The 17,117-nt window shown below is 42.1% G+C and overlaps 1 protein-coding gene across 12 annotated transcripts in view; it reads right to left on the reverse strand.

The window, feature by feature from the left end:
• Positions 1–17,117, reverse strand: part of ZMIZ1 (zinc finger MIZ-type containing 1) — a 344,474-nt gene that overhangs the window by 295,797 nt on the left and 31,560 nt on the right. For all 12 annotated transcript variants that reach the window (XM_068689469.1, XM_068689467.1, XM_068689458.1 and 9 more), the window contains one exon: positions 519–629. The gene's annotated coding sequence lies outside the window, so the exon portion shown is untranslated. Of the gene's footprint in view, positions 1–518; positions 630–17,117 lie in introns of those variants that run through there.

Consider the following 17,117-nt stretch of genomic DNA (forward strand, 5'->3'; position numbering starts at 1 on the left):
TGTCCTGAACTCTTCACAAAGCACCATTCAGATATGGAGCTGGTGTTCCAGCTCATTCCTATCTTATCTGTCAGTGGTACAAGCAGCCATGAAACCACTGAAGACCCCAGAGAAGACAACCAGGTTAAAAAATAAGAAAAACTTAATGAGATTGTATTTTTTCAACTTGGCTTCTTTAAATTGCAGTATCTTCTCATCTAAGCTAATATTCAAAGACGCAGTTAATCAGTGCACAGTACAAGAGCTATATTATTATTTTTTCCCCACAAGTATTTAAAAATTTACCTCATCTTCCAGTTTTTCATGAGGGACCACATCCTGCACATAGAAGCAAAGCACCAAGTGCACAAATTCTTTTGCTTGCTTCAGACTATTAAAGGCAAGGGAAGAGCAACCCATGTTAGCCAGGAGACTTGTCTAAACTCCATGTAGACAAGCCTCTTCTAAGATCACCCTTCTTTCCAAGAGGAACCGAGCAGGCAAGACACCTCAGAGAGCAAGTAACAATTGTCTCTTACCTTTTTGAAGAGGCCGCCGCCAATTAGCACATTCCTGGAGCTTCTAAATCAGGCAAGGAAAGGGGGAGGTGAGGGTTGGAGTTGTTTTCTTCCTCAGCACAACAGTATTTCCTAAAGGAGAAAACAAAACAGAAAAAGTAAGTATCTGTTGATAAGCATTAGTTGTGTTCTTTTTAAGACGCTGCAGAATACAACAACTACTTCAATGAGCTACTGTGCCTCTCCTTCCCCAGCCCCAAAACATCAGCTCAAGCTGTTCTGTCTCTTATCAACTCAAGTAAGGAATATGAAGGCTGGGTCACCTACTACTAAGAAAAATAAAGATGGATTCACCCCACGTTGGGATAAAGTCCCATAATCAGGATGGGATGAAGTCCCAACCAAAAATATTCTTGAGCATTCAGTAGTAAAGAACAGAGAAGTAAACACGTTTCAGCCACACTCACACCCACTTCTGTAGTAAGTTAGATGAACCATTTTTACTACCAAAATAGTTGGCAAAAGGCAAATTCCAACTCATATCCTGAACATATATATAGGGATATACTGACATTCAAGTGCTTACATACTCTGTACTGCAAGAATCATGTCTAGAATTATGAGGCATGTGCAACCAGTCATAACTTCTATTTCTTTTGCTTGATGTAACTATTCTTCTTCTTAAAACAACCTATTTTCTTTAGACAACTTACTCCAGCTCCATTGAATCTTTCAATAAATAGGAGAAAAAATGAAATACCAGAATGAAGGGAAAGGGAACCAAAAAGCATTCTTGTGAATAAAAATGCCGTTTAGAAGTCATTTTTTCTCCTGCTTCACTGCCATAAAACCATAATGCCTCACCTCAGCCTCTCTCTTTGCCCCATTCTGACCAGGAATTTAAGGAAACTTACAGACATCCAGATTTAATGGGCCCCTCCCTACCTCCAGTACCTGCTTCTGATGAAAGGCAGGAAAATCAAGTGGAAAATTAGTTTGAAGGGTGCATGCAAGCCATTAACATATTTGAGGAAATGGCAATCCACTCAAGGTTCTCTGTGGGGAACGAGCACAGGGAAACACATCCAGTCTGTTCTCCATCACATTTTGTTAGCTCAGATTCACACACAAAGCACTGTCCTTTTTCTGTCCCACGGAAAATCCAAATGCAAGACTTCAAAATATGAAAAGAAGCCCACAATAGACTTCTGCACACACCTTCATCACACACACACAAAAGACACTTATCCTGCCTGCCAAGAGTGCAGAATGGCAAAGGGGATCCTAGTCCCCCAGAAGAGATTCTGTATGTACAAGGAGTCCCAACAGATACAGAACAGCAGACCAGGCAGCACTTCTATAAAAACATCTCCCTCCAGGCCGACCACATCTGTCCGATTCCAAATGGCCACAGTTCCTGCATTTCTCTCGAGGACAAAAGCTCTGCTCTTCTCTCCTCCTGTCAGCAAGGCTTAAAGCTACAAGACTAATTCTGTCCAGATTCCCCTCTAGATAGGCAATGATTTAAAGAATTCATGAAGTAACAGTGGCAGTGTAAATAAACAATGAAAAACTAAATAAGGATCACAAAAAAGGGAAAACACGCACTAAGGAGAGAAAGAACAAGATTAGTGACTCCAAACCTCCTCTACCTTGTTCCACTCACCATAAATAGGTCATGCAATATCTGACTATGCAGAAGAAGAGAATCCGAGACAAAGTCGACCTGCTCAAGGCTCTGCCTCCCCAGCCTGTTCCCTGCAGGCAGACCTTCCTTCCCACACTGGTTTATTCCACTTGCCTGGTGTCCTACGTCCCCTTGGCATTCCCACCTGCCGTCAGACTCCAGTCCCCTTTGTGCTAATGGATGCAAAGCAACTTAAGCCAACACAGGGAGTACTCATACTCTTACACTTCTTATAAAAAAAAAAAAGGGGACATGTTACTACAGCCCTCTGCGCAGAGACATGGCAAGGAGTGACCTTCAGCGAGTTGCTGCTAACACACAGCTGTCCCGAGGCAACCTGCTACGCTGTACCTGCTGAGCAGCTCAGTGAACAGGTCACTATATATTATACCCCCACAAACACCCTCTCATTTTGCATCCCGAAGTCTAATGCATCATTTACCCCTTTTTCCCCCCCCCATTATTAAATCAAAAAGAATGCTTTAGACAGCATTTTTCTCTCTGGTAAGAGAAACCCCCCACCACAAGTCAGGTGAAGCCTGCTAAGAATTGATATATTGGTTACATTTCAAGTGCATAAAATTTTACACTTCCATCCTCTAACTGCCAAAAGAAAAAATTTAGAGTCGATGCACAAGATTTGGAGGAAGCATATTTTTAGTCAAACATAAAATCAAGGTGGCAAAAAAGAAGGCTAAGTGCAAAAAGCTAAAGTTTATTAACAGCATCCTCAAAGACAGAAATCTGTCGTAAGTACCACTTAGGGATGTAGTTTTGACTCAGACATCACTTCCCTCAAAGTAAGTGAAATTGTTCTGTTCTCAAATCCTCAGGCAATAAAAAATGAAGTAAAATGAGCAGAAATAATGCATTACCTAAAAGTGAAAATCTAATTGGAGAAACCTAGTGAAATGACGTACTATACAAAAAGACTTGACTCAATTTCTGGCAGGACCAGAGATAATTTATTTGAGAAAAATGTCAAAATGTTTTGGGTCTACTGATACGACAGGAAGGAAACAAACAGAAAACTGGGAAACATGGTATGGAAACCAACAAATCGTTGACATCAACATTAGATAAGCGAGGAGGCATATGTTAAGACAAACACCCTCATATGGTGTGTGAGTCAACTTCTGCAGCACATTCAGCGAAGTTACTTTCCTATATCAAGCTTAATAAAAATCATCCTCAGTTCCCCCAGCCAGAGCTGGGTTTTCATCAAGTCTTGCACTACACATGGCAGTTCTGGACAGGGCTCGAACTGAAGGTTCAGAACTGGACCAGCTGTTCTGAAATGCAACCTCGACTCCCCTTCTTCCCAAAGGACCAGTGCCAAAGGGTTTGGAAACCCTTCTTTCAAAAAGATCAGTGCCAAATGCATTCCTCTTGGTGTATAATGGAAATACAGATATTTTTTTTCCAGGTGTTAACTAAATCTATTCCATTTCCCACAGTCAAAAGATCCTGCATGATATTCATCAGGATCTAATCCTCAATTTAATTGATTCAGAGTCATTTTAAGCTCAGAAAACAATGGGTTTTGAGAAAGTAGCTCCCCTCACTTCCAGTCTAAACCACACAGCCAACAAAGAACTCATCCCCTCTATGTGATGTGACAGTGACAAGGAGCTCCCTCTGCATTGGGCTTGCTCCCAGCTGGCTGGGGAACTGCTCTGTTGAAGGCAGCCTCCATCATACACAACCGACCCAGAAGGCTTTCTGATTTATTACATCTCCTGTTACGTTTATTACATTTATCACAAGAACTAGAGGAAGGAACGACATCAGTGTGTTGCTGTATATAAGAACAACCCCCAACCTCAACGCCTCCCCCCTTGTGTTTATAACATAAGGCAAAGCAGGGTTAAAAAAAGAGCAGCACACGATCACCAGCTTGCACACTTTAAAGGGGCAAGAGCACCAGTCTTCTCAAGGTTCTTCAGTCTTCATTTTCCAAATGGCTACTTGCCTTCAGATAAAATAACTGCTTGCTCAGCTTACACTAATAGAAATAGGTCAAGTTCATATCATAATAAAATATGCTTTTATATTCACCTGTTCTCAACCTCCTCAACAAGGCTTCATCTAATAAAGTAACTACTCCATGAATACCCATTGAGGTAGAAATAATCACAATTCCTCCTTGCAGAAAACAAACACACAAGGTAAAAGCACTCCTATCCACCATGACAGATTTCTCATCCAACCTCTGGCTGAAACGCTCCTTGGAACCGAGCCGCAGGGGCCCTCACATACCTCACCGATGGCAGCGGAAGGTAAGCAGGGCTCTAGGGGTGCTGCCAAGCACACAGAGCAGGGACATGGGCTGCACACCTCTGGGCCACCCTGCCAGCACCCAAGGATTTTGGGTGCCCTCCCTCAGCTCTCAGGGCTGTACCCCAAGCCCCAGGGTTTGGAACCAGGAACCTTGCCTCCTTCTGTGGCAGGTTCCTTCCCCAATGCATTTTCTGATATCCGTAACTGAGACAGAGATCTTATGAAAATAAAGTTGCACTTAACATCACACTTAGCTAGAGCAACCCAGAGATCAAGGTACAAAGAAAAAAAGCTCATTCAATTCAATATGAAGTGAAAACATCACCGTCATCAGCATGTGTGCACACATGCACACCTGTGCCTGTATACACAGAGCAGGGTAAACACTTCCACCACAAACACCTGTACTGGAGGTATTTGTGCAGGAACAAGCTTCAAATATAAACATTATTTCCGCAGAACTCTATCTGCACAAAGAGGAAGCACTCTCTCTCAAGTATCTAGTACAAATAACTGAAAAATAAAGTTATCAAAATATTGTCGGAGAAGTGTAGTCAAAGGATAAAAACATTTTAAGAAAGAATCAAAACAGATCTCACATTTTCCTTTGATTTGCCCAAGGTCTTAGTGGACTTAACAGATTTACCCATCAACCGTTGTCCAAGTAGAAAACTGTTCTTTATTTATATGAAATACAATTCTGAAACCATACTTTTTATTAAATTTGAGTCACTTTCATTCAAATGCGAAATATATTAAATGTCATGTTTTTATTTAGAGGTGTTTACATACTTCTTTGCAGCTTAAATATACATCTAGGTGTTTCTCTGCCTGCTTTGTGTCATAAAAAAAAAACTCGTCCCGAAATGGTATTTGTGCAGATAAAAAGCTACGTTTACAAAATCACTACTCGTGTGTTTAGTTGACATGCTTACATCAAACCTTCACATAACTTTTATTTATCAGTCTTTAACTGCAATGGCTACCAGTACCAAAGAAACCAGTTAAATGTTCTCTTAACCACCAGTAAAAGGTACACACACAAGTAACACACATACACACACAATAACATTTTATACCAGATATTTTATATGCAAAGCCTTGAGGACCAAACCCAGTGCACCCAAGCACAGGGGAAGACTCTCCTCTCTTAAAAATCCGCTCCCTTCCCAGGAAATGGCGGGGGAAGGAATCACTTCGTTTTCCCTTTCCAGGCAGAAAGGAGAGGAAGCCATCTCCCTCACCCTTCCCCAGGAGACCGCAGTGTCCGGATGCTGACCGCGGGGCAAGGGGCAGCAAGGCCGCAGGCATGCAGCCATGGCCCGGCGTCCCCCCAGGGCTCCGTGCCACCGTGGCCACCCTCACCAAGCTGCAGGGAGGTCGACTCCTGCCCTGTGCAGCAAACAGGAGGAAACCAGGATGGGCAGGGGGTGTGCAGGATGCCATCTGCTGAGCCCGACATTTGTCTGTCCTATCCCTCAGCAAAAAGGGATGCGCTGCGCCTTAGCAATCAGTATCTTTTGAGGCTTGAATCATTTAGCCCATTAAACCCAAGCCTCTAATACGGGTGTTATTTCTTAAAAACATACAGTAAATGCATTAAATTATTGATAGTCATTAAACAGGAAAAAAAATTAAACAGCTCTCAGCTTTTATCAATCATTAATGCAGTTTCCACTTGCGTATCTCACTGGGTTGCTATCATATAGCACGGAGCAAAGAGTACAAATCCTGAAGGCATGAATTCATTTTCTCTGGATGCAGAGTAAAAATATTCTTGGCAACGGGAGAGAGGCTGAAACATGAAGCAGACGGGTTGAAAGGAGGCTTCTGTCTTTTGCAGTAAACAGGTAGCAGCAACACAAGACAGCGACAATTTCAGGGACCGAGGCCCAACCACTTCCCCCCCACTTGATTTCAGGGCCAGCAGCAATGCCAGCAATCACCTTCCATACCCACCAGCCATTAGGGCCACCCGACCAGCGCTCCTAATTGTGATCTCTAATGGAAATACATGGTATTGAAATAACTTGTCGGAAAAGAAAGGAGCATTGAGGTCAGTGGTAAAACACCCAGCAACTTCACAGAGACTAAGATCACACCCCAAGCCTGCCCGCTGCTAGCGATCCAGTAAAACAGATCATGTGCAGAGAAACCAAGCTGTCACCAAACTGACAGCCTCAGCTCAGAAAGTGATGGAGACTGAGATAGTCTCTTGAAGCTATTGTGAACCTTTACTGGGGCGAGTTATGACTAGACCGAAGGCTTTTATCAGCTCAGAATGACTCACGCCAACACAGGGAATCTGGAGGCAGTTGCCAGTCGGTGGCACCTCGCCTGGCTGTGATGCACTGGCTGGCTGTGCGGGGAAAGTTAAATCCCATTTTCTGTCCATTTTATGGACAGACTGAAAGCTTGTCTTACAAAGGTGCTCTCTCAACTTTCATCCCCCGCAATTTTATTGAAGTTCAGTAGTTTAAAACGCAGCAAAGAGGGAACACCACATATGATTGCAGCATGCAGGGACCTACCTGACCTACTCTGAAGCAGCTACTGTAGGCAAGCCATAGCTATACAAACATCAATGTGAAACGCACAGAAACACCAGCTCTGACTGCAGACTACTCGGCCAGTGAAACCTTAGCCCTGCAGCAGCACTGCTACCGGAACCCAAATTAATTTGTTTTAAATGACCTTGCGCCTATTGAAATGAGCTGTAATAATAGCTCCGGAGCACACTGCCGACAGGCCAGGAGCTGAACACAATGCCCAGGAACTCTTTGGGGACTCTGCCCACACCCAGAGCCCACTCACAAATTACCAGCAGGAAACACTCATAACCACTCTCCATGAGGGCACAAATTCCTTCAAAGAACATTTCTGTTCATGCAGAAAAAAATGAACATTAAAGATGAAAAAAAAGTACAGAAAGAATCTTTGTCTGCTTCCAAATCTACGTCCTATGGAGTTGTTTTTTTTCCTGAAAATGATTCAAGAATGCACTGAGCCGAGCAACTAGATAATGCCAAATGTTGATACCGAAGTAGCCAGGAAAAGCTGCTGTCACTGGAAAACATTTTCTAGCCTGTTTACAGTCAACTTTGTTACAAAATAAAGACATTTATTTCCAACCATCATTAGTGCAAATCTACATGGAAAAAAAAACTTTCCTTTAGGAACAACTCTTATCTTATTACACTGAGCCCCAAGGAAGGTAATAACAGCATTTAAAATAATAATACAAAGCTATTAAAGATCAGTGAATTGATTTTGAGATACATCAACAAACTAAGTAATTCACAATCAATCCCAGTATGGTATTAATCCTTATCTGCATACAGAACGGGGGGAGTAACAGCTCGTTTTCTTCACGCAGCAGCTACAAGCCTGGGCCTTGGTCCAGGAACCACCATGAACTGTGGCAAGATGCTCGCTACCCCCCTGACCATGGGCAGTGCACAGCCATGAGGACACGGGGAATGGAAGTTGAAAGGCGCTCAGAGCAGCTCCAGAGCTGCCTGCACCAAGCCTCTGGCACAGAGAGCAGGCAGCCGCCAGGCTAACAGCCCACACTCCGCCACCCCCGGGTGCATCTGCAGGCAGCCCTCAGAGCTCCAGCGCTCGCTTTCAACTCCTCTCTGTATCATGTGTTGGATGTGATTACTTGCTCTTTTGACCAAAAGTAGGAATTACTTGAAACGCACCCTTCTTGTCAAGTTTTCTTTTTCCCCAAAAAGTATGTACCCCACTTTACTTTTTTTTTTTTTAAACCACTTAAGTCCACACCTCAGGATACCCCTTCCCCCCAGGAATGCACAATTAAAGAAGCTACAACTGCTATTGAATTTTCTCTAGTCATGATGCACACGAGCTTTCCACTAAGTTCTCTAGAATTTTTATTTCAACACCACAATTTGGATTTCCAGCTAAAAGATTCAGCAGGATTGCCCATGCCTCCTGGCATTTTTCCTTCCCAACCAAAAGCAAGACTAGAATGAGAATCCGTAAGCAAGGATGGCAAAACAAAATTTCTCAGATCCCTGAACGCAAATTTCAAGACCATTACAAATAAGTCTAATGGAAAGCAACTCTGAAATAATAGTTAAAGCTTTCAAATTCTCGTTAGTGTTTTTAAGGGATACACTATCAGAGAAGAAGGCTGCATCTTCAGTCCAGTACTGAGTTCTTAACTGAGTTATCACAGATCTAAACACGAGGCTCAACTGTTTGGCACCTATTAATTTCTGAGATGGGACCTTTCTGCATTGGATGTTTGGGTCTTCTGTGGCAGTACCTATGCATTCATCCCCCACCCTCACCCCCTTTATTATTATTATTTTTGTAAACTGATACCATGATAAAAGTTGCTTAAAATAACAAAGCCAAACAGCTGTCAAACCACCACTAATACGACCTTTCAAACAGGTTTCCATTTCATAAATCATTTCCGTGTTCTAGTTTCACACCACCCCAGGGAAAGTTACATGCAGAACAGAAAAAATTCATTATCAATATGCAGAGATCATTTGGCAACAATACCAGCTGCTAGTAAAGACTTGCGCAGCAGCACGATGATTTCAAGGCACTGTGCTTGCAGTATGGAAGAGATGTTTGGAACCAGTAGGTTAGTTCTAGATTTGCAACATCAGCAAGAGACAAACAGTTCTGCTTCGAGTGCCCCGTCATCTACCTCCCTACGAGCCAGAGCATGGAAGGCATGAGGAAGAGAATAGAGCGTTAGCACTAGGTACTAACTTGCTTCTTTTGCAACATTTCAGGAAAGCAATTACAATTATTTTCGTATTTGTTCATCTTCCCAAGGGTCTAGCAAGTTAAGAGACCTCAAAAATGGAAGGCATTCACCAATTAGTTAAAACTTGTTCATTGACCACGCTCAAAGGCAGTGCTAGCAACATCATAATTCCTCATTTTCTTCACTACAGATATTAATCTACTTATTGTGTTGATACTTCATATTATTTTGTAATAACCTACATTTCAACTAATTTTGATGTTTTCTTTAAATTTTAGGAAGAAATTACTAAGAATTTCCTTGTTCTGATCTCCAGTTCTGACTCCTTCTTTCCATTGAGATAGGCTTCTCTAGGTCAGCAGTCAGTGGCCGACACTTTGAACTTCAGTCTCCCAGAGTAGAAGGAAGAATCAGCAAGTCCAAATCTGCATGTATGTGTATGCATCTGTACTATTATTATCATTGCTGTATTCCCCACCTCCAGATTATTTGCTTGTCCCGAAGCTCAAAGGGTCACAAATAGCTCTCAATACGTTTCTTCTGGACACTGATCCCTGATCCAAGAGCTAATGGCTAGTCAAAAGACATTCAGCCTCTGGAATGTATCAGAAACCAAAGCAGAGGACAAAACGACTGCCTCCAAAGGATCTTTTACAAGGATTTTCTCCTGCACAACTCTCACTGACAGCTCTGCTGTTCCTACACACCAGTATGACCTACGCCTACCAGTATAATCGCACTATGTGGATGCCTGCCACAGCATGATGCAATTCAGGACTTACAGCACCTACATTTTTCTCCCAACCTTAGATGTTTTTCCCCACAGCTTGTATGTCCCATGTAAAACATTTTCTCCTCTAATCATACGATTTGGAACACTTTACAGTTTTTAGACAGAGTAATAAGTTCAGTGAGAAATACTTAACAACCAATCTTTTGAAATTATCAAATAAAACAATACTTTCACAATGATTACAGCTATAGCTAGTATGAAACACACAGCTAGGATTTCAGTAAGAGCTCAGCTGAGCATTGTTCATGAACAATAACAGAAAATGCAGTAGGAGAAAGGGGAAACTCAGGATCAAGGACAGAAACAACCAGCAGAACAGCCGGACCCTGAAACATCCACACCTCACAGGTAACCATCTTTCAGACAGGGTCTGAGTCTGTAAATAGCAGCACTGCAGGAATTGCTTGACTTCCCTGGGCTTTGTACAAGACAATTAGCAGAAACAAGGCTTACATGGCTGATCCCGCATCTCCTGTTTGGTTCATTCCTACTTGCACATGTCAGCAGTAATCTCTTACAAATGTGGGCAGGAGTTTATACTCTAAGAATTCCAATTAACGCAGTACAAACCCACTACATTTCTCTGAAATTTGCAAACAAAACCCAAGGCTTTTTTCCATGGTATCACCTGGTCTGTGCTTCTCTGGGCAACATCTTGACATACCCCTCATGCACCACACACTGCTGCCAAGGTCTTGAGTTGGTGGGACAAGGACAGTCGATGATTTCACCCCCGATACCTCAGGGACCAGTTTAGAATACAAAATTAAAAGCTGCATTAACCACAGGAGCTCCGTTTATACTGGATATGTATAAGGAGAATTGAATCTGTGATAGAGAGTTTTTCAACAAGGACATGAGGAGAATCACCAAAAACAGCATCTGTGTACTTAGGAAAGCCAAATCTCCCTATGTCTATATCACTAAGATATCAAAAAGGTAGTACTTATGGCCTTTTGTTGTTACTCTATTAGCTGTAATTACAAACCATTACTCTAAAAATTTATGCACAAATATCACTTGTCAATAGAACTCAAAAAAAATGAAAGCACGCAATTTTTACCAGGGGGACTGCGAGAGAATTTTCTATCTGACTGTGGCACCTATGCAAAGCTTCTCAGCAGCTTGTTCCATGACAATGGATTTGCAAGGCAAGAACTGAGGGGATTATTTGATTCAGCATCTACTCAAGTGGCCAATTCCTTCAGCAATCAATACTAATCAACAAGCTAAAACCTTGTAAGAAAAAATCTGAAAGCATTTGAATCCTTCCTGCTGCAGCAAGCAAGACAGGCTTTATAGTCCAACACAGGCACCTCAGACACTGCTGGTTTGGAAAATCAATTTCACCTGGGATTTAAAGCAGACCCTACACTTCTTCCTATATGCCAAAACACGGAATCCACCTTTTAAATGAGATCCTGTTAAGAAGAAACACACACACATGCACAAACAGCTTAGGTCTAACATCATCTATTTGTTACTTTGCACTTCAGCTGTGCAAAACAGACCTTAACATGAAGAGGAGGGAGAGGGACTGAAGCAGGAGTAATTTGTTTTGGAGTGAAATACAGGCCTTTCTCCCTCTCACATACACACAGAACCTGTGCATTAATAACAACAGGAATCTCACTTCTTCCTTTTATTCCTATCTTTCAGGGTGAGCTCAGGGGTTCTTAAGAGAAGTGAGTTGTGTTGCTCTGACAGTACACATGGGGAAAGTGGAGTGTTAAAGCCTTCATAAAAACAAACTAGAAGCACACATCTCTTAGGTTCTTGGGTGGGGGGGTGACAAAAAGATTTAAGTTCGTTTTTGAAAGTCTGTTGCTTCATGAGGCCCACGTCTCCCACATATGTACTTCCTCCAGCGTCACTGAAACAGAAACCTCTAGGCAGTCAAGCAGGCCCAAGGGCCTCTAGTATCCATTAAGACCCAGTTAAAAACGCCATTTGAAAGCTATTTAATAAGCTCTCACTTATTAAACTCCTCAAAAGGCAAGAAGGACACAAGTGTGCCTTCCTCTCCAGAACGTGGTCACTCCAAATCCCACTGCAACCACTCAGTAGTTCCCAGCAGAGCTGCAGGGAGCAGCCACAGCCATACAGGAGGCACGGGGCCAGCAGGCATGCCACACCGCACCACACCATGCTGCATGGGTAGGGGCAGAGCTGGTGACACAGAGCTTGCAGCAGCACCACTAGGACATGGGGTAAACAGGGCCATCAGGTGGCATGAAGCCCCAGCTATGGTCACCAAGGGACAGCTCTGCTGCCTAACAGGAAGCACACCAACTTCAGGCTGTCCGGACAGCCACCTTCATAAAGGAACCAGTGCTTGGGATTCCTAGAAAACAGTCCAAGGAGAAGGGTGAGCTGCAAGCGTGGGCTATTCCGCAGCACTAAGCCTGGCAACAAGGAACAGTCGTGCAAATATGAACTGAAAACATCAGCGCTCGCAGAAATCCACCTTCCGATCCAGCAGAGGTTGGCACACTAACTAGACCAGGACTTATTAATTTCAAATAAAGCATGAGAGCAATTCAGACAAAAATTTAGGTAACTATGAAAGATGTATGACCTGAGGTTGAATCCTCTCTGTTGACCTACAGCTCATCTGATCATATACCTGCTGCTCAGCTGTGCCCTGCTGGGCAAAACACAGGAACCATGCCCAGCAGACAGGTCCTTTCTTCCACCAACCCCAAGACTGCAGACAAATGAATACAAGTGTGCATACACAAATATATCCGTGTGTATATATACACATATAAATATGTATATACACACATTTTAAAAAGCTAAAGCAGCAGCTATACTTTGTATATATTGACATGCACCTTTCATATACATTGAGGCTTGTTTATGCAGAAGAAAGCTCGACACTGCAGAAACAGCCAAGTTACAGTTTTTGCACTAGGCAAAGATGATTAAAACCTGAATATTTCATAGTGGTGAATCACACTGCCAAGTCTCCAGGGACCAGAGCAATTTCAATTGGCATAAACGAACGTTTCCCAATCTTCTGCTGCTTCTGTAATGAGTTATGCTCAAGCCCTGCCAATCACTTCTCAGCAGACGGACCCACTCTCCAGCTTTTCAGCTCTATTCACCGCTCACGAGTGCTGGGAGGGCTGTGCTTACTTCCACATGTGCCGCTGCAGTTGTCTAACAGCAGCAGCGTGTCTGCACTTTGGACCTTCGGCCGCAGCCGCCCGTGCACTTCCTCACAGCTTTCCTGGCCCAGGTCTGTGCAGAGCTGGCGGAGAGAGAGGCCTCAATGCAGCAGAGCCTGTTCTCCTGTCAGTTTTTATCTCCCCAAATGAACAGACAGTAATTTCTGGATCAACACAGTAGGAAGAAGAACCCAAACAAAGCTATTTCAGTCCCTGTCCCCACATTTGGGCTGGCTGCGCCCTGTGCCCAGACTGTGAGCCTTTCCACACCAGCAGCTCCACGGAGCAGGTCTCTGGAAGCCTTCACACGCTAACATGTTCCCTCCTCGATGCAAGTTTAACCTCAAGAGAGGAGAGGAAACAAGCTGCTACACACAGATTAGAGCTGATGAGCAGTAGGTAATGACTGGAGCTGTGTCAAGTTGTGGTTACAGTTTTTTATTTTTTCTTGTTTAAGGTATGTATGGGTTCACACACTCAAGTTGCCTTTTGAGCTTACACAGTGCAAATACCTGAACTTCAACCAAAACTCAGCCAAAAAACAGTTGTAGGGACTTGCCTCAATGACACAGGAATCTTCTGGCAAATGGGGGCATAGTTTTGCTTGGAGGGTTCAGACAAAAACACTTTCAGATAAATTAAACGAAGTCAAATTGTAGACAAACAAATCCCATTTTTTTCTTCTAAAAATTGATGCGGCATTGCCAGCCTGGTGTGTGGTCATGTACCAGTTCTACACTCAGAAGAGCTAAGAACTGAGCTAACAGAGCCAGAACAAATTTTGCTGACACCTACCTTTGACTTTTAAAAATAAAAGTCTCTCACAGGTCCTCAGACTCGTTTTATCGAAACATTTTTACTTCTGCCTTAGATGACCTTCCTCAGTAAAAGATTAAAAGTGCTGACAAGACACCCTGCTACCAGCTGGCATCCTCGCTCCTGTTACCACCAGTGGATTTACATTATCAGATTGCTGTTATTTTTTGTATTTTAGCTTTGTTTGTTTCTTAAAGGCCCTAGCACAAAATCCAAGGTCCAAAGACTAAGACAAAGATCCCATGCAGTGATAAAAGCACACAAATGTAATGAGTTAATGTAATTTATCAGGTGTCACTGCATTATGAATACAGGGATGCTGGGTCTACGTGCATTCCAGTATGTGGGACTTCTAGATTTATAAAAAAAAAAAAATAGTTAAAAAAAAAAAGTCTTTTCACTCATTCCAGCACCAATGTTAGCCTGTAAGATCATTTTATTGAGGAATTATCAGCAATAAGTTACTAATTATCAAGCTTTGTTCATATACAAAAAAAAAAAAAAACTAGAGCAAATAACCCAGTAAAGTCAATAGCATTTTTTTTTTCTTCCTCACCTCCCAGCATCTCAAATGCTAACAGGTGTACGTACATTAATCCATTGGTTCGGAGGCCTCATAAGCTCTCTCTGCTTCTCAGGGCTCTAGCTGTGCAAACAGAGAGTAAGCACTGATACATCTCCAAAGGATACACTCCTCCAAAATAGTTTGTAACCCTTAAGACTCTCTCCCTCTGCCTCCTTTGTTTTTATTACTATTTTTACTTTAAAATTAGAATCTGTACAGACTATTTCCTTGACCGAGTCTTCAGGAGTTGAAACTCAGCAGCACTCTGGGAGAATGCCCAAAACGCAAATAAAAAGCAGAGAACTCCAATCCAACAGAGCTCTGCTGTCCATTTCCTCAACGCCTAACTATCCAACAAATTACAGCCAATTAAGTTTTTGTTTACAGTGATGCTCAAGTTTAAAAAAAAGGCATTCCTCCAAATATATTAAAATAATTAGTCCATCCACAAACACCACTGGAAATTGCCTTGGGTTTCCCCAAAGGACTTGAGCTTTGTTATTGTATGTAATTATAGTAATCAAGAGATCCTAACCAGGTACTGGAAACATTAGGCTGGTTAAAATAGGGAAGACTTAAGGAATTGAGTTCTTATTCACGACTCCTAGGTTCTTCCTTTCCATTTCACGCTCAAAATACAAAAGTAGATTTTAGTCACACTTAAAGAGAAAATCAGCATTTCAGCTGCTTATTCTAAGCTGTTTCAGGCCTGAAATCCTCGCGTATGCCAAAGAAAAAGCAAGGTCACAACTATCAGCATCATACTGCAAGCATCCTAAAGCCAAAGCACAGCTTCTACATGGAGCCTAAAATTACAGCCACGCATCCAAGAGAGTGAGCAAAGCTTACCAGCCAGAAGACAACAGCACTAGCAACCCTAAAACACTATTTTTCAAATTTGCAGTTTTCAAAATGTAAGCCCGGTAATAAATAAGTACTCAGAACCTTAACCATCCCTTCCCAGCGCTATTAGCTTTTCACCATCAATCTGAAACAATTTGCTTTGAAGTGAAGAAAATGTTCCTTAGGATTTTATATATACATATACATACATATATATATATAATTGAAAACACAGTTTAACACCTGATGATGCAAAAAAGCTTTATTTTATTTGCAAGGAATCTCTGGTGACACTGTTGACTACACAGGCACTTAAATTTACACATCAGAGCACAAGCAAAATCCCTGCTGTACTGAAGTCAATCACATTTCTGGAAAGGACTTCAGTGGAACCCATACTGTAAGTGCTGGCTGCATCAGATCGATAGTTTCCAGAGACACGATTTTTCTTTTCCTATACCACTCCTTCAAAGAGCAAGTAAGGTGCCCTGACATTCATGGCTTTAAGAAATACACAAAGACTCGGAATTAACACGGTGGAAATTTCTTAAAGAGAAGTACAGGAATCAAGCAGGGACCCAGCCAGAGTGCCTTGCACCTGCTCCTGCAGAAGGACCAGGCACACACCTCCTTGTCCTGCCCGCAGTGCTTCCCTTCACGTCGCTCCTCCTTGTGCCCTTACTGCAATAATGCATATTAAAGCATACTCTTCTGAAAAGACTTGAGCTCTCCCAGACATGTCTATGAGTGCTACGTAACGGCATTTTGGGTAAGGCAGCACCAGCATGTGTTTCTGTGCTTGAAGCACAACATACATTTGGTAAACAGGCTGTGAGCTCCAAAGGCAGGCTGGTTAATTTAAACAGAAGGTCTACGCAGCATTCCAGACTGCGGGTAAAGAATCCAGAAGCACCTACTGCCAGTGGTATTCCCTGAAGTTAAGGGACTGCTCCAGGATTAAGCATTCACTGAAGTGCTTTGATGGGTGGAACAAAGCTAATGAGTTAGATATTAAAAAAAAAAAAAAGTCAAAACACCACTGTCAATCTCTTACACTATGAGTAACATTTTGAAGTAGACCAGCAGACTCCAACTCTTGACTTTCTGCCAGATAGCTTTTGCAGTATGTTTCTCTCCTAAAAAGTTATCTCTGAAGGTTAAAACAAGCTTGACAATAATAGTCAGATGGCACTTATCTGCACAACAAACTCAGTTACAAGCCATCAATATTTATTAGATATAAATCTCAAGCCCTCTTGAAAGTTATAACAAGTTATATAAATTAATCTTGCTCAAGATACTCATCAGCATATTTTCTAACTTTAACATCATTAAAACGGCATTCACCAAGTACCCCTTGTCATAGTCAGCAGCTGTTGGCACTTAGCTTTCTGCACCTTAATCTTATATTTGGCTATGCTAACGAAATTAATATTCTGGTTTCCTTTCTCTTCTCACATTTAAGCTCCAAGGCAAAGGAAATGGATGTTCCAAGAAAAAAATTAAAAGTAATTTATTACCAACATGTAGAATTTGCACAGATCTGAGGAAAACAAAGCATTTACATCATAGTGTTTTTTTTAAAAAATGCAACAAATTCAGAAAGGGCTTTCAACTACAGTTTAAACCTTTGAATCCTCCAAAAAAATAGTTGCATAAGTATTTGAGAAAGATTACAGGAAATAACACCTTTCAAAAGAAGGAATGGAT

This window comes from Anas acuta, chromosome 7 (genome assembly GCF_963932015.1).
Source record: "Anas acuta chromosome 7, bAnaAcu1.1, whole genome shotgun sequence".
Classification (NCBI taxonomy): domain Eukaryota; kingdom Metazoa; phylum Chordata; class Aves; order Anseriformes; family Anatidae; genus Anas; species Anas acuta.